General features: G+C 43.2%; 1 long non-coding RNA gene across 1 annotated transcript in view; it reads left to right on the top strand.

The window, feature by feature from the left end:
• LOC109702668 (uncharacterized) overlaps positions 1–26,319 on the top strand; it is a 72,485-nt gene that overhangs the window by 24,035 nt on the left and 22,131 nt on the right. The gene's annotated exons all lie outside the window — the stretch shown is intronic.

Genomic DNA, 26,319 nt, shown 5'->3' on the forward strand with positions numbered 1-26,319 from the left:
AGGGGAATTGCTAGATTGTATGGTAATTCTGTTTTGGGGAGGAGGGCTTCATGCTTGCAAAGCAGGTACTCTGCCTCTTGAGCCACACTTCCAGTCCATTTTGCTCTGGCTATTTTTTGGAGATGGTGTCTCATGAACTATTTGCTCAAGCTGGCCTTGAGCCACAATTCTCTCAAGTAGCTAGGATTACAGGCAGATAGTTCTATTCTTAATTTGTAAAGAACCTCCACACTGTCTACCATAATAGCTATAATAAATTCCATTCCCACCAACAGTATACAGGGCTTCCCTTTTCTCTAAATTCTCTCCAACACTTGTTATCTTTTTTTGGCTACATTGGGGTTTGAACTCAGGTCCTCACACTTGCTAGGCAGGCACTCTTACAGCTTGAGCCACTCCACCAGTCCAACACTTGTTTTTATCTTTGTGATAACAACCATTCTTATTGGGGTAAGGCTAATTCATTGTGGTTTTAATTTGCATTTTCCTGAATGTTAGTAATACCTGTTGGCCATTTGTTTATCTTCTCCCCCACTCCCATTTTTGTGGTACTGGGGTTTGAATGCAAGGCCTCACATTTGCTAGGCAGGTGCTTTACCACTTGAGCCACTTTGCCAGCCCTCTACCACCTTATTTTTAAGTAGCACTGTTTTGGGTCCAACAATATTTCCAGGGGAGTAAATCTTTGAGGTTGTTTTTATTGATGGCTAGGGAAAAATAAGTGTTATCTAACACGGGCTTTCCAGACACCTTGGTTAGATCCAGGTATTTGGTCAAGGAGGATACCTAGGTATTTGGGCATGGTGAAAGCTGTGTTTATTTCTGTTTATCACATTTGAAGTTGTATTTTGGAAGAGCTAAGATTTGGTAAATCTAGCAGTATTAGAAGCAAGCTGGCTTCAAATGCAGTGTGCAATGGTTGCTAAGGGACCATTTGATGCAAATTAGAAGTAATAATAGCTCTGGTTTAAAAGGGCAAAGAATTAGGACTGGGAAGGGAAATGAGTCCCTATAGAGGACAAGGGTGTTGCACTGACAAATGGGAACGCTTGCTACACAGCTCATCTTTCTGCGTGAGGAGGTGGGGAGCAGGGGCGCAGAGAGCCGAGAAAGGCAGGGGACAAGTGGGGGCACTGAAACACTGCTGGCAGGAGTCCAGGCTGCTCTGGTATCAGAGAAATTGGCTTATGTTGGAATTAAGTACAAATAACTAATTGAGAGCAAGTCTGTTATACAGACTTGATAGCCCAGCAATCTTGAACTTCTGCAATGGCACAAAAGACAGCACGTTCCCTGACAGTAAAATGGCAATCCCTGAGTCACAAATGACAATCTTGAAGGCAACTGGAGAGTTCCCAAACCTGAAGTTTCCCAAAGGCACTGCAGCGGGGTGACACGGCTCATTGACCACAGGAAGAACTAGTAATGACTACGTGATTGTGCGTTTATTGCCAGTACAACTGTGCTAATAAACTTTTTACTCGGTATTAGCCATTCAATCTTACCACAGACGAAGACACTGAGGTGCCCAGCATGATTGCCCACATCATGCTGGAGAATAAGACAAGGAGCCAGGACTCGAGCCTCTTCTCCCAACTGCTCAGATCAGAAAGGATTTGTATTGAGGGAGAGGGTCTGGGGTGCCAGTGAGCAGAAGATAGGCAACAGGTGAGGAGGACGACATAAGCAGTGTGAGAACAGTCAAGGGGAGGCCAAGACAGACTGACAAGTGGGGGCCTCACAGGAGACCAAACAGCCTTGAGCCAGAGGGACACAAAACCCACCTAAAAGCTAAAAAGCCTGTCACATACTGGCCACACAGTCCCAGGCCACCATCAATGCTCAGTACTGTTAGAGGCAGCCTCAGGGGTGGAATTTGAGGGATGGGACAATTGGTATGTCCAGCCCACGCTCACTCAGTATGAGTTCAGAGAATCAGTGCATTCAGAAGGAGACTGCGCTGATTCAGGACAGTTTTCCAGAGAGGACCCTGTTGACCTGCATGTCAGACCCATGGTCCTGTAAACAAAGAGCCAAATGATCATCCCATAGTCCATCTGGGCAGGGAAGGAACAGAGATTCAGAGTCCTTGAGATGGTCAGGAGCAAAACTATATAAACACTGACCTAGACTGAAGGGAGAAGATGGAATCTGGGTGTAAATGAAACAGCCGAGCACAGGAAATTTGGCAGGATGAATGCTAGGGTTTGGATATGGTTTGAGTGTGTCCCCCAGTGTCTTATGTGTTGGGAACTTGATCCTCATGTGGCGTTGCTGAGAGCTGGTAGGACTTTGAGGGGTGGGGCCTAGTGGGAGTTGGTTAGGTCATTGGAGGCCCTGCCCTATGAAGGAATTGATGTAGTTTTGATGGGTCTCTGGTTAATTTTCTCAAGAGGGTTGTTATAAAACAACAAACTTGGGGTCTGGGGGTATAACTCAGTGGTAGAGCATTTGCCTAGCATGTGCAAAGCCCTGGGTTCAGTTCCTACCACATACACAAAAAGGCAAGCCTCATCCCTCCCTCATCTCTCCCTGGTTTCCTATCTCACCGTGTTTCTCTCTCCATTTTGCATGGCTTTCTGCCATGACACCACTGCCACAAAGTCCTTACCAGAGTTGAGCTGATGCTGGCATGCTTGAACCTCCAAAACTGTGATCTAAATAACTCTCTTTTCTCTCTACATGTCCCAGCCTTTGGTTTTCTGTTATAGCAATGAAAAATGGACTACGACAATGAGCAATCATTTGTTTTCCTGTGAATGCTATCTGTTGGTCTCTGAAGACTGCCAATACTCTCAAGGAGTGCAAGATGCAGTGTTCTTCACTGACTGACAAAAATATTTGTAGGGCACTGATCAAGTAATTATGGATGAAATCACACCCCAGACATCAGGGGCTAAACCTTGTTATATCTGAGAACTCTTGGATACTGATGTCTGCAGGTGGCTTGGGAGTTTTCAGGTCAAGTGAAAACTTAGCACTGAAGCTAAGCTCTGAGAAGTGAGTACAACATCCAGGCGTTCCCAAAAGACTTGTATCTTCTGTGAACAATTTTTTCTTTTTGTAACAGTTTTAATGAGATACAATTTACATTCCATTACATTCACCTGCTTTAAGTGTACCATTCAATGGGCTTTAATATATTTAAAGAGTTCTTAATGTACTATGTAGCCTAATTTTAGAACATGCCCACCATCCACCTCCCAAAGATATTTCTGGTCTATTATCAAACACATCCCATTTTACCCCCAGATGTAGGCAAGCACGAATCTACTTTCTGAGAACTTTTATATGCCGATAAAACAGAAGATGTTTTGCAAACACAGCTTCTGCCCTGCCCCTGGGGTGAAGCAAAACACAGGCAGCTTAACTATTTTTGCATTAGTCAGAGTCTCAAAAAAATGGTAATTTAAATTTAATGTGTTAAAAGTTACAATTACCTATTGCATATTGTCTTTTAATATGTATCCTGTGAACAGTTGGTTCAGAATCATTGACTAACTTGAGGGTGCAAACTTTCACATTGGTAGATAATTGTAGAACTTGAGAGTGAATGCCTTGATTGTTTTTGCTTATATGCTTATCATCTTCTTTTCCTCTGAAATTCCATGTCATTGATTTTAACATTACCCTTAGGTGCTCCTCAGAATGTGAGCTGCTATTCCACAGCAGATCTCAAGAGGAAGTTGGACTTCCCAGATAGATTTGTGTCTTGTCTGTTTCTTGTAGTGTTACATGGCTTAGTGTGGGCTACTCCCTCTTCTTTCTTTGCTCACTCAGGCCATTCTCCTCTTTCTCTTCTGTGTGGCCAACCCCTCTCTGCTGGACCAGCTTGCTAAGGTTTCTGCCATTTGCAAAAACCCTCTCTTTGACTTGCCTCCCTCTTCAGATACAATCTTATGATCTCTCAAATATCTTCATGATCTCTGATTGTCTTTTCAGAAAATTCTGTGAAGGACCTGCCTGTCCATTGTCTTCACCTCTTCTCCTTTAATTCCTTCTTGAATTCACTCTAGGCAAAGTTTTGCAGCAAAACAGCCCAAACACCATGGCCAGAGAGCCATCCAGTAGCTAATCCTCAGCCCCCTGGGCTTAGCATCTGCAAGTGACACATTGATTCCTCTTTCCTTCTTGAATTCCTCTGCTTGGACCTGGGAATGGCAAGTCTCTTGGCTCCTCTTCTGCCTCCCTGCTGCTCCTTGCCAGTCCTTTGGCTACTATTCACTGTCTGGGGGAAAATTCTAAGGCTTGCTTCTCCACTTCTCCCTCCTCTGCCTGGGACACTGTCCAGGTCATCTTCTATGGGCAGGCGAGTACTTTCAATTCAGCCTAGGCTGACTCCACATGTGTATCCATCTCCATCTCTGGTAGTCAGTTTTTCATCACTGTGACGAGATATCTGAGAAAAACAGCTTAAGGGAGGAAGGACTTATTTTGGCTCATGGTTTCAGTTCATCATGGTGGGGAAACTGTGGTGAAGCATAGCAGCTCACATCACAGCAGCTGGGAAACAGAGAGCAACAGAAAGAGACAGTAAATATAGACAGGCAGACAGAGAGAGGTTCTCTGATGCCCTTGGATGGATGCCCACAGACATCTCGGCTGAACATGTCCAAATGGTGATGACTTCCCTCATTCCCACCCACTGCAGTTAATGGTAACTCTATATTTCTTGGTGCTCAGGACAAAAGTTGTGACTTCTATTGTTCTCTCATATTTCCCATCAACTAGGTCAGTTAATCCTGTTGGCCCTTCTTCAAAATAGACCAGGAATCCAGCCATCTCACCATCTACCCTGCTACCATGCAGGCTCAGGCCACTATCCTGCCTTGCCTGGGTCACTCAGGGCCTCCTGTCTGGTCTTGCTGCTTCTGCCCTTGTTTTCCTACAGTCTGTTGTCCACAGAGCAGCTAGAAGGGTACTGCTCAAAGTCAGATCATGTAAGTCTTCTGTCCATTCCTTCCAGGGTCTTCGCCCTTGACATGGGAGTAAAGGACACGTAGTAGTTGCTATGGTTTGGATGTGGTTTGTGTGTCTCCCAAGGCTTCATGTGTTGAAATCTGATTCCCACTGTGAAGTATTGAGAGGATGGAAAACTTAATCCGACTACAGTGCTTAGAGGCAGTGTGTGGGAGGTGACTAGATTAGGTAAATTCCTCAGGGTGGAGTTCCCATAATTGACTCCTGGTGGCTTTACAAGAAAAGGGAGAGAGACCAGAAGAGATATACAGATACACATGTGTGCTTCCTGTTTCTTGCTATGTCATGCTTTGTGCTGCCTTGGGACTTTGCCAGGAAGAAGGCCATTGCCAGATGAAACAGCTAGAACTTGCATCTATAGAATCATGAGCCTAAATAAATTCCTTTTCTTTTTAAAGTTTCCTGCTTTGGGTTATTTCATTACAGTAACAACAACAACAACAAAACCCAGACTAATACAGGAGCTTTTAAGGCTCTTTACCATGTGCCTTACCCACTCACCTCTTCAACCCATCTCCGACTGCTCCCTCTTGTTCTCTCTGCTCTAACGGCCCTGGCCTCCTCTATGCTCTTTAGACATCTTACACAAGCTCTTACTGTAGGGCCTTTGCACCAGCTCTGTCTGCCTGGCATATCTTCCCCAAGGTATTTACAGGCTGTATTTCCTCACCTCCTTCAAGTCTTTGTTCACATGTTTCCTTCTCTGGCTAACCCAATCAAATTCCTCCTTGCTGATGAGCACTCAACCCTTACCTTGCCCAATCCCCTCTTCTCTCCTTTCTATCATATAATTTACTCATTTGAGTTCCATGAGGGCAGGGATTTATGTCTTTGTTACATTCCCAGTGCCTCCAGCTATACCTGCTCCCTGGGTCGTTACTGCTGTTTGCTGAGTGAATGAATGATTGGGAGGAAGGACCATTGGCATGCCATTCTCAGGTTGGGCGTCAGCATCTGTGACACACATGTTAGGTAGGGGGTGAGAACTGTGAGAGCTGGCACGGTGACAAGAGGGCCTGTGGGCCTGCCCTTCATTTTGGCTAAAAGGATGGAAGTTCCCTGGTCAAGTGGCTGGCTGAGCCAGGCATGTGAAGTGGGGAGCTGCTGGAGGCTGGAGCCAGTGCAGAGCTGGAAGAGGCTGAGTGGGACATCTCTGCCATGCTCCTGGGTGAAGGCACCTGAGTGAGCCTGTGTCACCTGTGAGGCAGCAGCATATAGATGCTTCCCAGAGAAGCCACAGCTGACAGGATGGACTTGAGGCACCAGACAAAGGAGTCCACTTGTGTAGCTCCTCCCCTCTGTGCTTCTGCACCCCTCTCCACCTCTGTGTTTCAAGGAAGGAGAGAAAGGGAAGGGCATAGGGTGCTCCAAGGGGAGCCCTCCCCACTCCTGGCCCCTTGGCTGAGTCTGGTCAGACTGGAGGCAAACGAGGCCAATGCTGTAAAGTGGACTGTGCTGAGCTCAAGGTCTGAGCTCCTCCAGACTATCCCTGAGTGAAGGAAAAGAGCAATCTCCTGAGCGTGGCTGAAGATGGTGGTTATGGGAAATAGGGACTTGCTTTGTTAGCTAGGTGAACCATCTAAGGGAAAATAAGCAATGTTTTGATGATAGAATCAGCAAGTCCATATCCACCAAGGACAGTAAAGAATTGCCTTGGCTGCATGAGACAGCCTGACTCAAGATAGCAATATAAAGCAGAAAAGAATTTCCTGAAAGTATTTCCGATATTGTTACAAGTATTTTCAGAACAGAACTGAATACACTATGCCACATGACTCATCTATCGCCTTGCTGTTTGATTTCCACAGGGACCCACACGCTGGGAGATGGCACTTGGCTTGAGTTCCTATTTCACTAAAGAGTACTGCTGAGCTAGGTTATGGAATTATAGGATTTTTGAGATGAAAGACAAGATTTAGTTCAGTTCTTCATCATACATAAGATCAAGCAGGCTCAGAGAGGTTGATGGCTTGTTCATGATCACACAGCATGTTGGTAACTGTGGTAACAGAATAAAAACCTCCAATAAGCTAGGTGTAGTGGTGCATGCTTATAATCCAAGCACTTGGAAGATGAAAGAAGGAGGATTTCAAGGTCAAGGACAGCCTGGGCTACCTGATGAGACCCTGTCTCAAAAAAAAAAAAAAAAAAAAACCACAAAGGAAACCACCACAACAAAAATGGCCTCAGAAAACATGTCTATGTTCCCTTACAGGGCAGAAGGGTCTTGAGGTGGGAGCTTTTTCTGGACCGTTCAGATGTAATTACAATGGTCACGATAAGAGAGAGGCAGGAGGTCAGAGACAAAGAGTGACAATGGAAGCAGAGGTCGGAATGATGTAGTCAGGAGTCAAGGAGTACAGTCTGCTTCTAGAAACAGAACCACTTTTGCCTTGACTCAGACCCCAACAATGGGGTAACTTCCAGCTTGTAGAGTGGTCTCCTCCTCCAGTGGTGGGTGAGGGAAAAATTCATGGTGTGTGTTTCTCACAGGCTGAACCTTCACTGAGGGGCCCCAGGAAACAACCACCCAAATAGCATAGACAAAACCACGTGACCATTCACAGGCAGCATTAGGTCAGTGTGAGAGGCCATCCAGACAATGGTCATGTTTCTTCCAAAGCAGCCATCTTTGGAGAGGGGCAGATTGTAGTATTATGAATATGAGATTAGTTGTAAAAGAGTGAACATTGGCATAGGATGAGAGAAAAATCACAACTAATCACAAATTTTAAAAAAAGTGAAAATACCTTAAGTAGTACTAAATCCAAGAACATAACCTCTTAGTGAATTCAGTAACAGCCTCTATGTTTTCACCTGTTTTTTTGACTGTATACTCTTTGATCACCTATCTGACTCTATAGAGAGAATAAAACGATAATACTTTCTATTTAGCATAATTTCTAGTAAGAATAATTTCCTTTAGGAGGATGAGCAAAATATATTTCACCTGGAACCATCAGGAATCATCAGGATGAGATGTGTCAGATTTATTAAAATGTGATCTGATTATGTTGGGGTCCAGAAAGCATGAGACTTCCAAATAGAAGTACTTGATGTTGGAGGTGTCTTATAGGCTATATCCCCCATGCAGAGATTCTGATAAAAATATCTAAAAAAAGAAAGAGTACAGTGTGTTTATAATTGCAAACTTCATTTTTTTTTTGTGGCAGTTTTGGGGTTGGAACTCAGCCCCTTGTGCTTGCTAGATAGACTACCACTTGAGCTCTGCCCCCAACTCTTTTTGCTTTAGTCTTTTTTTTTTTTTTTTTGAATAGGGTCTCGAATTTATGCCTGGGCTGCCTGGACTGCAATCCTCTTATTTATGCTTCCTGCATAGCTGGGATGACAGGCAGGAGCCAATATGGCCAGATTTTTATTGGTTGAAATGGGGTCTCCTGGACTTTTTGCCTGGACTGGCCTTGAGCTGTGATCCTCCTGATCTCTGCTGTCTGAGTAGTTAGGATTACAGATGTGAGCCACTATGCCCAGCTCAAACTTCATTATTGAGACTGTTCCTGACCAGGAGAACATTCGTGTTGACAAGGGTCCATGAGAACTGAATCTTGTGTTTGCTACTTTATATATCTGATGATTCAAGGAACTGTCCACAGACTATCTTCTGACTCTCTACATTGCAAACCTTGTTTCTCCTTCTACTCACCTCTTATGTTACTGGGTATCCTAAAACTCGTTTAAGTTGCAGTACGACCGCTGGCCAGGTGAGCTGGCCAAGCAGGTGATAATTTCATTGGATGACATTCATATCCAGGGCACCCAGCAATAACATAACTGTACAAGGAAGTGACTGCAAACCACATAAATAAATCCTGCTAACCTTGAACTCAGTACATCCCAACTCACTTCCCTTACTGGATCCTCCAAATGCTGTGCACTCACTCTACCATCACCTTGCCTAAGGAAGAATGTAATAGGGAAGGTCAGAGTGAAAATAGGTAGTGGTCTTATCCAGCTGTGGTTATACTATCTGACTTTTGGAAATTTTACAACAATTTGTGACCATTTTTCAGGGTCTCAGAAGTGACCTATACAAAAGAGGGACCCTGAAACTAGAGTTTCAGAAGCCTATGTGGCTTGGCACAGTATCAAACTCATGCCTGCAGATCTGCTTCTAGAGATGGACTGACCTTAAGATCTGAGAAGGTGGGGACTTGTTCCATGTTTGTTGCCAAAAGGCCACTTAGAATAGCAAGGGATGCCTCCTCTAAGAGTCCCACCATTTAAGAAGCAGACAATTCTCAAAAAATTTTAAAGTTTTCTTAGTATTTACTCACTAAGAGTTAAAAAAAATTTCCCTCTAGAACCAGCCATTTTCCTTGTTATGTCTTTAAGGATACCTTGTTGATATATTTAGTTGTCTGGTATTACTCACTAAATTAGTGTTTTGTAAACTGGGGGCCACATGTTCTTGAAGAGAATTTTTAGATGTTTTGTTGGCGGGATGTGGTATCACACGGCTGTAATCTCAGCAATTGAGGGCAGAGGCAGGAGAGTGAAGAGCTTGCCCGAGTTACACAGTGAGATCCTAACTCAAAAAAAGTCCTGTTGAGTACAGTGGTGCAGGCATGCTGGAGAAGTTTGGCAGTTGCTTATGAAACTAAACACAGAGTGACCATAAGACCCAGGGTTCCACTCTTGGGCTTCTTTTCCCCAGAGAACACTACTCAGTAATGAAGGAGCAGAGCACTGATCCACACAGCTTCCCGGATGCCCCTTAAGGGAATGATGCCAAGTACCAAAAGCCAGTCCTAAAAGGTTGTACGCTGTATGGTTCCATTTATATAACACTGTTTTGTTTTGTTTTTGGCAGTACTGGGGGATTGAACTGAGGGCTCTACACTTGCTAGGCAGGTACTCTGCCACTTAAGCCATACTCCCCGACCTTTTACAGGGTCTTGTGTTTTTCAAATAAGGGTCTTCTGGCTGCCCTGCACCACAATCCTATTCATGCTTCCCACATAGCTGGGATGACAGGTGGGCACTACCATACCCAGGTTTTATTGGTTGAGATGTGGTCTCATGAACTTTTTACTCAGGCTGGCCTTGAAATGTGATCCTCCCAATCTCTACCTCCAGAGTAACTAGGATTACAGGCATAAGCTACTGCACTCAGATATACAACACTGTTGAAATGATAAAAATATAGGAATGGAGACCAGATGGGTGGTTTCAGGGGCTCTGGTATATGTGGCAATAAAAGGTTAGCTTGAATGATCTTGTGGTGGTGGGATTGGGCTGTGTCTTGAGTGTGGGGGTGAATATGCAAACACATACATATAATAAAAGTGCATGGAACTAAACCCACACAAATATTAACACTCACAATTGAGTGAGTGCATGTTACACTGGTGAAATCTGGATGGATTAAGATGAGGGGATTGTGTTCTTGTCAACTTCTTGTTGTGACATTACTATTGTTTTTCAAGATGTCACTGTTGAAGAAACTGGAGGTAGGGTACATGGGATTTTTTGGTATTATTTTGGACAACTTCACGTGAATCCATAATTATCTCAAAATAAGAGATTTAGTTAAAAATAAAAGTTACATGGGTATTTTGATGGCAATAAAAAGATGAGCCTTAGTATGTTTTGGGTGACCTGCATGACCTCTTTGTGGCCTTGTAACCTGTGTCCCCTGTGGGTTGCCAGCACTTTATTTGGCAAGAGTGTTTGTTGTCACTTTGCACCAACCAGTGACAATTGCTAGCCAAGAGCTGAGACGAGGACAGTCTCCCCTCTGAGGGAAGCCCAAATGTCAGGCTCTGGTACCATGCAAACTCACATACATCTATAAAGCCAAATCAAATTTGTAAATAAAATATGATAAAAACCACAATCCAATAAAGCTCAAATTGGTGGCATTGATTTAATTTGATGAACAATACTGTTGTTCTGAAACTAAAAGTAGACAGAGCTTTCCTGCCATCTTTATTCTGAACTGAGTTTCTTTACTTTGACCTTGAACTTGCAAAGGAATCAGATTCTTCCTAGGGATCCAAGGAGTGAGAAAGAAGAGCCCCAGACTTTTCCAGAATAAGTATACTCAGGACCCTTGTTCTCTCTGCCTTGGTAACACACTCTTGCTCAAATACAACTGACCAGCTTGGCCATCTAGTTTCCTGGCCTTTGTAAATGTGTCTCTTGCAGCTGAGAGGAATGTGTCTGCGTCCCCTCATGGAATAACAGCAGAGAAGCTGGCAGTAATGACAAAGGTGAAAAAATTATGAAAATCAGATACAGAAATGAAATATTTTAGCAATCGAGAGGAAAAGGCATAGAGCTTCTGAGAAAAATCACAGTGTGACTACACAGTGTAGTAAATAATACTTATGGTAATGACCCTGAGTGAGAAACGAAAGGTTGAATTATGTTGAACAGCTCATGTTCAAGAAAGCTGGAGAGTCTCACCTGGACGCTTATGTCTTTTTGAGTTCTGGCCTTTGAAACAGCACACTTTAGTTATCTCAATGCCTGTGCTTTTGTGTAATCTTTCCCAGCAGGGGAAGGATGGCTGTGTGTGTGTGTGTGTGACTGAATTCTATGACATTTAGAACAAATGGCCTCAAATGACTAATGGCACCCCCTCCCTTCCCCCAGCACTTAAGGCTGCTGATAATTGTTCCTCATTTCAGGATTTTGAGGTGACACACCCGACCTTCTGAGCTTTCATCTTCACACCTCTTCATGGCGCTTATGACAGATAATTATGGCTGAGTGTGTATGAGTGTCAACAGGAAAGCAGACTTCTTATCTTCACATTGGGCACTTAAATGAGCAGTTTAAGGCAAATTATTAATAACCGTGCTTGAGGAAGTGATATCAGCAAAAGCTTTTGAAATACTGAATTGTATTCTGTCTGGAAGAAAAAAGCCATTTCAATGATCAATAGGGGAATTTTCATGAAGGAATTTAATTTATCCAACAAATATTGATTGCATACTCTTAAGCTCTAAAGTATCTTATTAGAGACCACAGGATACATGATCTAGTTCGTGATCTGAGTTTTACAACCCAGGATTTCCAAGAGCATTTATTATCTAAAAGGCCTGTAATATAAAGAAATGTCAGAAATATACACCATCTGAGAGCTTGAGGAGGTAGGAAGTGGGGTGTCTGTTGAGATGGTGCCCCTTAGTGGTCCCTGGAAGAGGCTGCATGCAGCACAGTGGTAGGAAGGGGAGGGTGCAGACAAAGCCATCAGGGAGGGAGGTAAGGAGGCAGTTTAACTTCTCTGGACCAGAGGTACCAGCCAATCAGGGGGAGGTGGAGAGAGTCAGAGAGCAGGTACTCCTAAGAAAAGCATCTTAAACTCTGGGCCAAGTTGTGAAGCTTGACTCTGTGAGAAGTGGTATGGGGCAATTAGAAGGGAAAAGTGAGTAGGAGGCCATTGCAGTGATCTAGGTGGAAGGCCTGACAGGGGACATGGCAATTTTTATAGCACTAGGGACCGTGGCAGGATTGGATCAGGTAAAGTCTGGGGGAGGGTAAGCCTCACTTTGGGTCAGAAGGTAGCTGGTTGGAGCCCTTGAGTCACACTGCTCCAAGTCTGTGCCTTACATAAGGCTTGGAAAGGCTGTGCAAGACACTTCAGGGAGAGGCCCAGCCTTTAAGACATCAGCCTTTGGGTCAGGGTTGGTGGTTCATGCCTGTATTCCTAGCTACTTGGGAGGCAGAGATAGGAGGATTGCATCTGGCCTCAGGCAAATGTGACAACCCTATCTGAAAAAATAAACTAAAGCAAAAAGAGCTGGAGGCTTGGCACAAGTGGTAAAGTGCTTATTTAGCAAGTGTGAGGCCCTGAGTTCAACCTCCAGTACTGCAAAAAAAATCGATAAAATATATCTGCTTCTGCACAGAAGGGCTCCCCCAACTTTAATATTATTTAAATGGCTTACTAAATCCATCTTATTATGGTTGGCATTTTGTAATTTTTAACTGATCCTACAGGCATATGGTTTCATGAGATATGCCTTTAATCTCCTGAGAAGGTAAACCACACCTGCCTGGAGTCCCAGTCCTATCACCAGAGTTGGTCAGGACCAGTTGCTTGGTAAGAGAGTGTCTGGCATACACTAGTGCATAGCAGATGCACTATGGCTTCTGCAAAAGGCCCAGCTCAAGACAGCCCTTCATTAATTGCTTTGGTCATTTAGCCAAGTATGCTGAGCCCTCAACTCGCAAAGAGCCACATCACGTCTGTGACTGCCAGTGACAGAGACCGTCACTTCTTTGAAATCTGCTCTCAGATGAGTGTGGGGCACTGTCTTGCTTTGCCTCATAGGCCAGTCCATCCTTCTGGAAGGAGAGGGAGTAGCAGGTTCACATGCCAGGTAGGATCTAGATTGAGAATTAGAGATGAGTGGATTAAGGGTCACCTCTGTGGGGTACCTGGGGCCCTAGCCACCATGTCATCATGAAACTATATTATTGGTTGTCTCAGTTCATTCAGGCTGCTGTAATAAGATACCATAGACTGAATGGCTTAAAAACAACAGAAACTTATTTCTCACACTTCTGGAAGCTGGGGAGTCCAAGATTAAGGTGCCAGCAGATTTGGTATCTGGTGACAGCCAGCTTGTAGATGGTTGCCTTTTACTGCATCTTCACATGGCCAAGAGAGAGATTGTTTCTCTGACATCTCTTCTTAGATGGGCACTAATCCATCCCAATAGGAGGGCCCCACCCTCATGACCTAATCACCTCCTAAGATCCCACCTCCTATCCCACCACATTGGGGGTTAGGACTTCAGCAGATGAATTAGTGAGGGACAAGCATTCAGTGACTTATACTGCCTCCTACGACAGCAGCAGCAGCAGCTCTGTCACCCCCATTTTACACATGCAGAAATTTGCTCTCAGAGGCACTATGTATAGTTTGTGTAGCTCACAAGCTGGATTGGAACTCAGGACAATCTGACTCCAAAGTTCAGGTCTGTAATCTCTCTATTGTCCGTTTACGGGACTGCATTTGGCTACTGGAAATAGGATCTGACCTCAACCAAACAAGTGAGGAATTTGCCACCTTATTTTCCAGTGCTTAGCCCAGAACTGGCATATGCTAGACTCAATAAATTTTTGTTAGAGGAATACAAGAGTGAATAATTTCCTTCAGTAATAATTTTTCTATCTTATATCAATATAACATTTTATTGTTGTCTCTTCCTCCTGGTGATTTTTTTCTTCCTTCTTTTCTCCTGGTAGTTTCTACCACTCTCATTTCAGGAGTCAGAGAGAAGACACTATGGGTTCTACCTGTGCAAACAATTCTGTTCAGAGGCCAAGACAGCATTTTGTTTTGTTTTTTGGAGACAACGGGTTTTGAATTCATGGCTTTGTGCTTGCAAAGCAAGTGCCATACCACTTGCCACTTGGCCATGTCTTCAGCCCTTTTTTTTTTTTTGCTTTAGTTATTTTTCTTAGGGTCTCGTATTCTGCCCTGGGTCAGCATCAGACTGAGAGCCTTCTACTTATGCCTCTTACATAGCTAGGATTACAGACATGAGCCACAATACCTGGCTTGTTTATTGACATGGGATCCTGCTTTTTGTCCAGGCTGGCCTTGAACTGAGATCCTCCCAATCTCTTCCTCCCAAGTGGCTGGAATGACAGGCATGTGCCATCATTCCCAGCCCTAGGACAGGTTTTAATATCCCCATTTTGCAGAGGAGGAAACCGAGGCTTAGAAAGTTTTAGTGACTTGTCTAAAGTTAGAGTGAGGACACCACAATGTGGAATTCCAAAGCCATTTTTCTGACTTTGAGGTCAGTGCTCTTTCTCTATCAGATAGCTCCTCCTCTAAAGAGCATGGTTATATTAGAACCTAATATAAGATGCATATTCTTTTTTCTCCTTAGCATTATTTCAAAAGGGTGTAGAGTTTTTGCTAATGTTCCTGTTTTACTAAACGTAATAAACCAGGTGTTAGGTGCAGCTTGGTGAGGAGTGGGCATGGTTCACAGGCCCTTCCTCCCCCTTTCTTTCCCTTCTCCCTGTGGTCCTGGGTCCTGCTCTGCAAGCAGTTGTGAGGCTATGCTCAGAAGGCAAGGGGTGGAGAGCAAATTAATTCTGTAGTATGATAATCATACAATGGAAATTTATGGTGCCCTAGAGGAAGAGAATTACAAATGGGTGGAAGGTGACTATTTAATGTGCAGGCCTTTTTTTCTCTTTTTTAAGGGTGTAAGAATAAATAGAGGAAAATGGAGTACAAATAGAACCTGGGGCAAATGGAGGGCAAATGAACTTGTTTTGCGGGCGCTCTGGCTGTACCATGCCACCCTGCCTTAATGACACCATTTTTAACATCTCCGACTTCACTGTCTTTCAAACAGCACTGAAGTCTCCTGCTTACCTGCCAGTCTTCAGGAGGTTTCTAGAGCTCCCAGTAAATGAGAAGCAGGAAGGGACACAGGGGGCGGGGCCTGTCCTTAGTCCTTTTCTCTCTTTCCCCTGTGCCAAGTGGGCAAGGATGAGGCCACAGGGTGGCTGTTTTCTCCACTGTGCCCTCGGCCCACTCTGTCACCTTAGGACATCCGTGCATGCTTGGGCTGTCCCTGTGAGCGGTGTGAGGGGTGGGGACCCTGTCATCTAGGGAAGCCAGGCCTTTGCTGACATGCAGGCTTCAGGGTCTTTTGTGGCCCTCTGTCTTTGGTTTGGCCCCTCTTCCTCCCAAACTAGTAGACAGGTGATCACCATCACCCACAGAGGATACCCAGGGACCTGCACCCTGGGTACATCTCCTATGTGGGAATTCTGTCCACTGCCCTCTCCCACAGCCTCAGAGTGTGCCCTGGACTGCCCAGCGCTTCCCAGCCCCATTGCAGTGAAGAGACTGCCAGCACCCCTAAAACAGACCGTTTCCGCCCTGAAATCCAGCTGTGCTGCACCAAGACCACCGGCCCATCAGTAAGTAACTTCTCTTATATCTCCAACCCCTGTTCCATCTCAGGCCGCACCATTCTTGAGGCCCTGTCCCTCTGCCTGTCACAGAGCTATAAAAACTCTTTCTCCCTGAGCCTTTGCCAGTGGTATGCCGTTTCCTTGTTCCCCTATCCCGCAGTGGGCGGGATACAGTCCAGTTTGCTCTTTGATGTTTCTTCCTGATGCCCATTCTTTCTTTACTCTGACTACCCATTGGCACAAACAAGCCAGGCAGGGCAGCCCCATCTCAGCATGGGCATGAGGGAGGCCACTGATTCCCTCTAGGACTGTGTGTGGTGGGTTTGGGCCCCTGGTAGCAACGGTGGCAGGAGGCTGGGTGTGTCCTCATCTTGCAAACCACTCTTCAGGCCTGTGTGACTCTCTTGCTGAGATCTGCCCCTCTGCGGTTCCAGTTGAGCTCCCCAGGTGGGCTGGCTTGGGGCGCCTGAGATGATGTGCTGTGTGTCAGGTGCAGGGGTCCCCCTCAGGCTGAGGCTCTGCCCCTGCACACACGCTTTGGTTGCTGGTTCTGGGGATGCTAGGATCAATCAGTTCTCTAAGCGTTGTGCTCTGGAGCTGTTTCTGGGATTTGCTCCTTGTGACTTCACTCACCACGGTGGTCTGAATTGGAGCTTGAGTCTCCCTGCCCTGCTGTCACCACTGGCTTTCTCCCATCATTCCTTAGCGTCTCAAAATACATGGCCAGGGTGCCACATAGGCAGAAGCTGCTGGGCACTGGGACACCTTTGCCTCTCAAACAGAGCTTGATAATGCAACCCCTTCTGCTGTGTGTCAAAGGGTAGGTAATTGCGTGCAGAATTTCAGTTTCTTCTGACTTTCTCCAGAATGAACCAGTCCTCCCACGCCAGCTGCTTGAAGCCACAGATAACACTGGGTGTCTGGCTTGGGAAACGGGCAAACTCTGAGCTATGGAAGATTCCACCAGGGGTCTGAGGACTGGGCCACTTCCTGGTGGCTCTGTGACAAGCTCTCCTTTATCAGAGGCCCTGAGTTGGGCCCCGAGAACACAATAAAACCTTAAAAACGTACAATGTCTGGGGCCAGTTGTGGTGATCCATGCCTGCAATCCCAGCTACACAGGAGGCAGAGGTAGAAGGCTCATAGTCCAAGTGAGATCCTATCTGAAAAATAATTAAAATAAAAAAGGTCAGCTGCTGTACCTGCCGAGCAAGTACAGGGCCCTGAGTTCAAATCCCAGTACTCTCAAAAAAATGTGTGATGTCTGGGAGAGAACGAGAACAGATCAGAGACCCCAGAAATCTGAAACATAAGCCTGGCGAGGGCTGTTCACAGCTCCCCTCCAGGAGCTTAGGGAGGGCAAGATCAGGGGAGTCAGAGCTTCCTGGAGGAAGTGGACACAGACAGAGAGGGGAGTGAGCCTTCTACCTAGAGGGTGAGTGTGAGGAAAGGAGCCCTTGTCTATATGAGCCATGGGTTCAGTTCCCTGTTCCAGGCTGTCCAGTGCAATCCTATATAGTGTTCAAGGGGACACTTTATTTAGAAAATAAAACACTAATGTGTCCCGTCTCCACTGCCACCCACTGATTTTTTTTTTTTTAAATCCCTGAAGGCTGCAGTGTTGATATCATCTGCTCTTTCTCTCTGCCTCCCTCTCCTGGCCTCATCCTCCTCACAGGCCACAGAGGTGCCTGGTTGTGGTCACTCGGAGGTCATCAGGAGAAAGCAAGGAAGGGTTGAAGGCCAGCCAAGCCTACACTACCATGTGTCCTTTGTTCCTTCCCAGGGCCTCCTAGGATCTCAGGAAAGGATTGCTCCCCTTTGTGAAAGGAGTTGGGGGAAAGTGTGCCTTGCTGGCACGGCACACACTCACATCCCATGGTGAGTGCTGAGCCAGCTAGGAAGAACTCTTAGAGTCTTATAGATAATTTAGGCAGGAGAAAGGATTTTTTTCCCTCTCGGTTGTTCAGTTTTAAATTCCTGTGCAAACATGGATATGATATTGTTCTCTTATTCTGCAAGACTGTGAGAATCTTGTCCTTTGTTGATAGAAAACCATGTGATACTTAAGTTTTACTTAAGTTTTGGTTAATGTCTAATCTGTGCTCAAAGTCTACTCTCTTCTCATTGAACAAAACTGACAGGTCTGCTTTACTGAAGATAGGAATAAGGTGAGGAGCTTGGCTTGGTGGCACACCTGTAGTCCCAGCTACTCCAGAGCCTGAGTCAGGAGAATTGCTTGAACACATGAGTTTGAGGGCAGATGGGGCTACATAGTGAAGCCTGTCAGAAAGAAAGAAAGGGAGGAAAGGGAGGAAGGGACAGGAGAGAAGAAGAGGGGAAGAAGAGGGGAAGACAGCAGTTCATTTTTCCATCCTGGAGCCCATGGCTTCTTGTACAGTTGAGCTGATAGTGAGTGTGGAGAGAAATTTCTCTAGGTAACTTTTGAAAGGTTGATGTTGGGCACTGTTTTTATTCTGGACCCACTTCATTTGATTTTGTAAAAAACAACTAAAATGACTCATCAAAAAGAATCCACATAAAATTGAAATATAGGAGTTTTTGAATAAAAATAAACCCATAAATAAGTAATAAATCCTCCACAGACCCATTGGAAATGGATAGCAGTAATGTTGTGTTTACTGCCTGGTTCCCAAAGCACAGATATTTATTATAATTCAGGGCAATTCATTGTGCTTGTCTGGCATTTATAAAATTCTCATCATGGTATTAGAGTAAGAACCATTTCCTGGGAAGTATTGTTATAATAAACTGTAATTAGTGGCTTGTAAACAGCCATAATTCATTGTTTAGAGGAAAAGGATGTGACAGTGAAAGGTGTGCATGGCTCCTCTCCCCTCTGAGCATTTCCATCAGCAGCTGGTCACCTGGGACACAGGTCACCCAGGTGGCCTGGGCAGAGTTCAGCACCCAGCATAGCGAGCTATGGGTTTTCCTCTCATGATGGGAGGACAGCCCCAGTTTCATGGCCCGCCACCCATGCCACCCTCTGTTCTTTTACAGCTTCCTCATCAGGATGCACAGCAGATTGTGTCCCCCAAGCAGAAGCCTGGTGGCCCATGTGGAAGAGGAACCAGACAGGCCAAGCTCATCATGACATGGTGCGAGTCCTCGGGCTACAACACAGGACCCGGGCGCTGCTCTGACCCCTCGTGTCTTGTGTTGCAGCCGGAGGGACGCAGGTCTGCAGCAGAGCCTATTTGGTGACCCCCCAAGGGACTTGGCATAGGGAACTGAGGCAAAGAGTGTGGGAAAGTGGGGTGGGAGATAGGTGGAGTGTCTGGCACAGTGGCCTTTCTTATCACCTTGGGCAGTGCCCACCAAGCCCTGTCCTTGTCTTCACTCAGTGTTCTGTGTATGGCTTGGTCCCCTCTGGTTCACTGCAGGTGACTGATGCCAGCTGTGGGTGGTACATTTTCTGCAAGGTGTAGATTAAGCCATCAGGTGGGTTTCATTGATGACATTACTTTCTGACTTGGCAGAGACTCTAGAAGAAAATGAAGCCACCTCATAAATTTCAGTCAGTAAGAAACTCTGAGAAAGGACCCTAAAACTGAAGGTGAGAGGTGTCAAAGACAAAGTTTCCTTTATCCATTCAAACTGTCACGGTACTGGGGTGGGAGCTGGAAACACAGGGTTCAGTGAATGATCCCTGTCTTCACAATGAGGGCTTGTGGGTCAGAGTTCTGTGAGTTGCCTGCCCTTTCCTTCAATCAGATCCAGATGAGCAATGGTCCCTAGCACCAACTGGTAAAACCCACCACACCTGTCCTTCCTCCTGGCCAGAAATTATCTTTTTATTCCTCACTTTTCACCAGCCTCATGCTGATCACAGAGCCTTCTCTTTTACAAGAAAGTTACATGTTTTGAAATGTCATTGTTTCAGTATTTTTCCTTATCTTGAATGATTTGGAGGGAATTGAATAAAAGGAGAGAATGAATGGGAGATCCAGGAAGTCGAAAGGATTGAGATGAAGGGTCAGCTCAGGGTGAGAGTCACTGTCATGGTCTGGACGGCCCAAAAGGTTCTACCACAGAACTGGTAACAGTCAGGTGAAGTCAGCCATAGCTGCATTATATCTTTGTGATATCCTGCTTGGTAAAGATGACCAGGAAGCTCAGATCAGACCAGGACAAATGTAGTAGCTGCAAAACCAGAGGAAAAAAATGAACAGGTACTGGATATAAATCACTATGGAGGTGAGTCATTTCGTAAAATGTGTGCTACTGTGTTTTCATAGGAAAGTTACTGCTTGCTCTTTCCCTTTTTCTTTCCAGTCCAAAGCTACTAGGTGGGACTGAGTAAGAGGGGGGCCTGGGGCAGTGGTTCAGAGAAAGCAGGACATGGGGACACTAGTGGTTGAGGTTGGCAGGTACTCCCTGGATCTGTTCCATATAGGTTGTTGGAACTGGGCAGGGAGAAGAGGTGTCCTAGCTGGAAGGGGCAGGGAAATGGACTACATGGAGTGAGAGCAATCAAATAGGTAGATCTATGAAGGAGAATAGGAGTAGTATGTCACTGTAAAAAAGAAGGATGTTTTATAATAGGGAAAACAGCAGAATAAATTGGAATAGGAAGTGACTCCATCTGGTGAACTTAGGTTTTCAATATAGATAGATGAAGAAACAGACACACACACACACATTATTCCCTTACTCTGTCCACAGAGCCAAAAGGGAGAGAAGAGACAGGGACTGTGACATCGCAGTACAAATGAATACGCTCCACGTCCAGATCTTGGCTTCCAAATACCCAAATACCACTTTCCACTAACAGGGACTAGAGTTTCTGAGAGAAATTGCTGCTTTCAGGGTGGGGGCAGGAAATTTGCAAAACAAACCTGAAGCATCTTGTACCAAAAATAAAAACAATCCCTTTTAAAAATGAAGACTTGTTAAAAAGATACAGAAGCCAATTGAAGGGGCTCCCACTGGCCATATTCAGGACTATCTATTTGACTACCAAAATACATACTGATGGTAACAATTTATAAACCATTGAATAAAGTAAGAAGCTATAAGCCCAAGGTGACATAAAAATTGTAAGTGAATAAATTGAAATTTTGATAAGGAGCAGCGTTTTTACACAATCTGAAAGTACATCCATACTGTTTACAAAAAGAAGAGTGACTTTACTGCAGAGAAGACTTGCACTCTTTCATTAAATAACTGAAATGAATGTCATCTGTAAAGGACAGACTGCATCAGGCCCCCATCAGGTAATGCGGACCCAACATTACTTCTGTGATATTCCTGTCAAAGATGCATGACCGAAATGGTATCACAAGAAAACATCAGACATGCCAAAATTGAGAACCGTAGTATACAATAAATGGCCTATAATTTTCAAAAATTCAGTGTCTTAAATTTCAAGGAAAGACTGAGAGACTTGACTGACTTAAGCATGATATATTTACAGGCAAAATACCAAGGTAAAATTCCCACTGATCAATGAACAGATACCTAAGCAACAAAGGACAGGAACATAAAACGGGTCATATTAAGGGGAGGGTAATAGCAGGAGGGGGAGGGTAAATGAAGAGAGTAAAGGAGAGTGAATATGGTTGATATACTCTCTATACAAGTGAATATGGAACACTGAAAACTGTTGAAGTCACAATAAGAAGGGGAATGAGGTAGGAGAGAGAATAATGGAGGGGACAAACCAATTTGGGTTATAACACGTGTATATATGGAAATGTCACAACAAAAACCCCTGTGAAACGATCATATACTAACAAAAATGTTCATTTTTAAAAAATGAAGGACAGGAAGGTAAAACAAGCCTGTAGGAGGGGGAGGGCATAAGGAAAGGGAGAAGAGGGTGAAGATGGTGGAAGTATTTTGCATTCATGTATGAAAATGAAACAATGAAACTTGTTGAAATTGTTCTAAGAAGGGGATTTGGGGGATAAAGGAGAAAGATGAAGGGGACAAATCTAACTAAGATACATTGTAAGCACTTACACAAATGTCACAATGTACCCCCTGTACAACTATAATATGCTAAGAAAAAAACAAAACTGAGAAAGTTACCCAGATTGAAGTAGACTAAAGAGATCACAAGCAAGTTTATTATGTGGTTCTTGACTACATCCTTTTTAAAATAAAGAGCATTATTGGGACAACTGGCAAAACTTGAATGGGGTCTAGGACTGCATGGCTGTAATGTATCAGTGTGAGTTTCCTGGTTTTGATGTTATGTTGCCCTATACAGGAGAACACCCTGGTTAGTAGCAAACACACTTCTTAAACATGAGAAGGCGACAAGTCTGTGCCTTACTACCAAATGATTCAGATAAGTGTTCTTTTTGTTACACTTGCAGCTTTTCTTCCGGTTGAGCATGTTAAAAAAAAAAAAAAAGAAAGAAAGACAGAAATGCATGTGGAAAAAAAGTAACAATTCTTTCTAATATTGAAGAAGGTTTTACTTCCTTATTAAAGGAAATTGGAAAATGAAACCATTCATATTTCTACCACCCAAAACCAGCCACTGTTTTTGTGTTTTATTTTTTCCTAGGTTATCTAAGGATGAAAATGTTATAATTTCAATGGCTGGTCCTGGAATTCTTCTTAGGTAGTTGTCTTTAGTTAGGGAGATACCTTGGGTGGTCACATAAGATCCTGGAGGTATGGGTTAGCAGACATCAAGGAATCAAAAGAAACATCTGTGTTGCTTTTATATTAGAAATGAGTAATGATTTGGCTCAGGGGAGAACCAGAATGGCAGGGATTTTATTGTGTAGTTTTATTGTGAAGTTTGGCTCCAGAAATGCCCATCTTGTGTTCCTGACATTTACTAAGGTTTGTTATACCCACAATGCCTTGTGTGAGTGGGGTTCTGTTGGTTTGTTGGTTTTGGTGAAAGTTGGTGGAAGGGGTAAGTTTCATATTAATATCACATGTGTGGTGACTCAGTGATTCACAAACTGAACTAATTTAGGAGCAATATTAGTTTGGAGATTATAAAAATATAAATCCTTCCAAAATCAGAGAGCGGTATGATGTTCAATTTTACATGTCTATCTTGATGAGCCTTGACTCCCAGGTATTGGGCCAAATGTTTTCCTGGATATTTCTGTCCCAAGGTGTTTTTCAGAATGAGATTGATATTTAATTAGGTGGACTTCGAGTAAAGTTGATTGCCCTCTATAATAGCAGTGGGTCTCATCCACACAGTTGAAGATTGTAATAGAACAAAGACTGTCCTCCCTGAATAAGCAGGCCACTGCCTTTGGGTTCCAGTTGCAACTCTTCTCTGGGCGTCCAGCCTGCTGGTCTGACATGAACAACTTGGATTTATCAAAATGCCACAATCCTTTGAGCCAATTCCTTGAGATAAATGTCTATTTATATATACTCACATTGTGTTGGTTTTGTTTCTCTAGAAAACTCTGCCTAAGATAGGAGGATATACAGGATTTCCATGGAGTAGAAGATGAAGCTTTGAGCCACTATCACCTAGATTATTTGGGGGCAGGGAGACTCTGTTGACATTCATGTGAAGAATTGGGTGTGTGTGTGTTCTTTTTCAGTTAAAGTTCATTATGGTCAGAAAACATCTTCTATGTGATAATAATCCTTGAAGTTTATTGACTTATTTAATGGCCTGGTACATGGTCTATATTGGTGAATATACCACAGGCACTTGAAAGAAGTGTATATCCTGTTGTTGTTGGATGGGTATTCTGTTAGTTTCAATCATATAAATTTGGTGGATAGCATCATATAAATCTTCCATGTCTTTAGTGATGTTTTTTGTCTGTTTATTCTATTCATTGCTGAGAGAGGAGTGTTAAAATCTCCAAGTAAGATTGTGGATTTTGGGTTTTTTTCCAATTTTTGCTTCATGTATTTGTATGTGAGGCATATTATTTGGTGCATATGGTTTAGGGTTACTATGTCCTATGAAGGTGATCCTTTTATTATGACATTTCCTTATCACTGGTAATACTTATTATCTTGAAGTCTACGTTCTCTAATGTACATGAACCTACTTTCTTGTGATTATTGTTTGTGTGGCATATGCTTTTATTATAACCCATGTTCTTATGTTTGTTGTGTAGCTTTTGTAAATAGCATACAGTTAGAACTTTAAAAAATCCAAATTGTAATCTATATCTTTTATGACATATTTTAATTCACTTACAGTTACTATAGTTACTGATATGGTTGAGTTAAATCTGTTATTTTGCTCTCATTTTCTATTCGACTCATCTGTTCTTTGTTCCTTATTTCATGCTTTCCTTTGGATTTATCAAGTACTTTTTAGTAGTCTATCTTATCTCTTCTTTATTCTTTCTGCCTATATTGCTTTACAGAGATCTACCATTATCACCTATTTATGAAGAAAGATATTTAGTGGCTGCCCAAGTGGTTCTGGTATGCATCATAAGTTATCATAATTGACCTTAGATTAACGTCATTCCACTTCACAAACAGTGTAAGATGCTTACAATAGTATTTAACTCCATTTCTCACTTTTGATTATTTCTGTTGTGTTTGCTGCCTCATGCATTATAAGTCTCTCTATATACTGCTATTGCTTTTGCTTTAAAGAGTCAGCAGTTTTACAACAATGTATATAGAATTTTTAAACCTGTTGAAATCACCATGGAGGCATTAGGAAGGAGAGATGGCCCAAACAATATATGCACCTATGAATAAATGAATAAATAATAAAAAAATCACCATAAGAAGAAGAATAAGCCAGGTGCAGGTGGCTCACGCCTGTAATCCTAGCTACACAGGAGGCAGAGATCGGGAGGATTGTGGTTCAAAGCCAGCACCAGCAAATAGTTTGGGAGACCCTATCTCAAAAAAACAAAAAAGGGCTGGTGGAGTGGCTCAAGGTGTAGGCTCTGAGTTCAAACTCCAGTACCAGAAAAACAAATAAAAAATGAAATTAAAAAGTAGGGGGCTGAGGTAGAAAGAAGAAAAATAGAGGGGATGAATTTATTTAGGTTATAATACGTGTATACATGGAAATATAATGAAGCTCCCTGAATAGCTATCTTAAACAAAAATGTCTTTTTTTCAAGAACAGATGACAGGAAGGTAAAACTTGGGAGTTGGTACCAGTGGGAGTGGGGGAAAATATACGGAAAGGAGAGTGGGCATGGTGGAAATAGTACGTACTCATACAGGAAAAGGGAAGAATGAGACATATTGAAATTATTCCAAGAATGGAGGAGGGAGGATAAAGGAGAATGATGAAGGGAATAAATTCAACTATGATATATTGTAAAAACTTTTATGAATATCACAATGTACCCCTAGCATAACAATAGTATAATAAAAAAGAAAAAGAGGAAAATGTAAAAAAAAGAGTCAATAGTTTAAAAAAAGTTTGATTTTGAACTAGTTATAGATACACAGGAGGAAATTAGTACAGAGAATCCTGTGTCTCTCACTGATCTTCCCCCGCTGCTAACATCCTACCTAACTAGAATATAATATCAAACCAGAAAATTGATATTGCTACAATGCAGTTAACTGTGTCTTTTTTAGATTTTACTAATTTTCACAGATAAGTGTGCACATAGCTTTATGCAGTTTTGCCACATGTATATATTTATATTTTTATCTATACATCATGATACAAAACTGTCTCATTTCTACAAAGGAACTCCCTGTGCTGTGTTCTTAGAGTCAGGCGTCAGTGTCCACCCCTCCCATCCCTATTCTTCTGGCAATAATTAATTTGTTCTCCATGCTTATAATTCTGTCACTCTGAGACTATTATATAAATGGAATCATTCAATATACAATTTTTTGAGGCCCCAGGAACTCAAGGCCTTGGACATGCTAGACAAATACTTTACTGGTAACTGACTACATCTCCAGCACAAAAATCTGTAACATTTCTCAGACAGACTTTTCCTCCTGAAAATAATGCCCCTGAGAGCTGTGCATTGTGTGTCATTTGTCAGTAGTTTGCTCCTTTTTATTACTTAGTAATATTCCACTGTGGAAATGTACCACAGCTTGTTTATTCATTTACTTGATAATGACATTTGGATCATTTCCAAATTTTAATAATTACAAGTAAAGGTGCTTTGAACATTCATGTATAAATTTTTATATGAACTTAAGTTTTCAGTTTTTTGGAATAGATGTCCAACTTCAGGTGCAAGATCAAATGTAGGTATAGGTATGTTAATTATATAAGTTACTGCCAAACTATTTTCCAGAGTGGTTGTCCCATTTTACACCCCTACTAGCAATATCTGAGGGATCCAGTTTCTCCATATTCTCACCAGCAGCCACTAGTTTTTTTTTTATTTTAGTCATTCTATTAGATTTGTACTGATACCTTATTGTGGTTTCACTTTGCATTTCCCTAATGGCTAGTGATGTTGAACTTTTCTTATGTTTATTTGTCATCCATATATCTTC

This window comes from Castor canadensis, chromosome 4, assembly GCF_047511655.1.
Source record: "Castor canadensis chromosome 4, mCasCan1.hap1v2, whole genome shotgun sequence".
Lineage (NCBI taxonomy): Eukaryota > Metazoa > Chordata > Mammalia > Rodentia > Castoridae > Castor > Castor canadensis.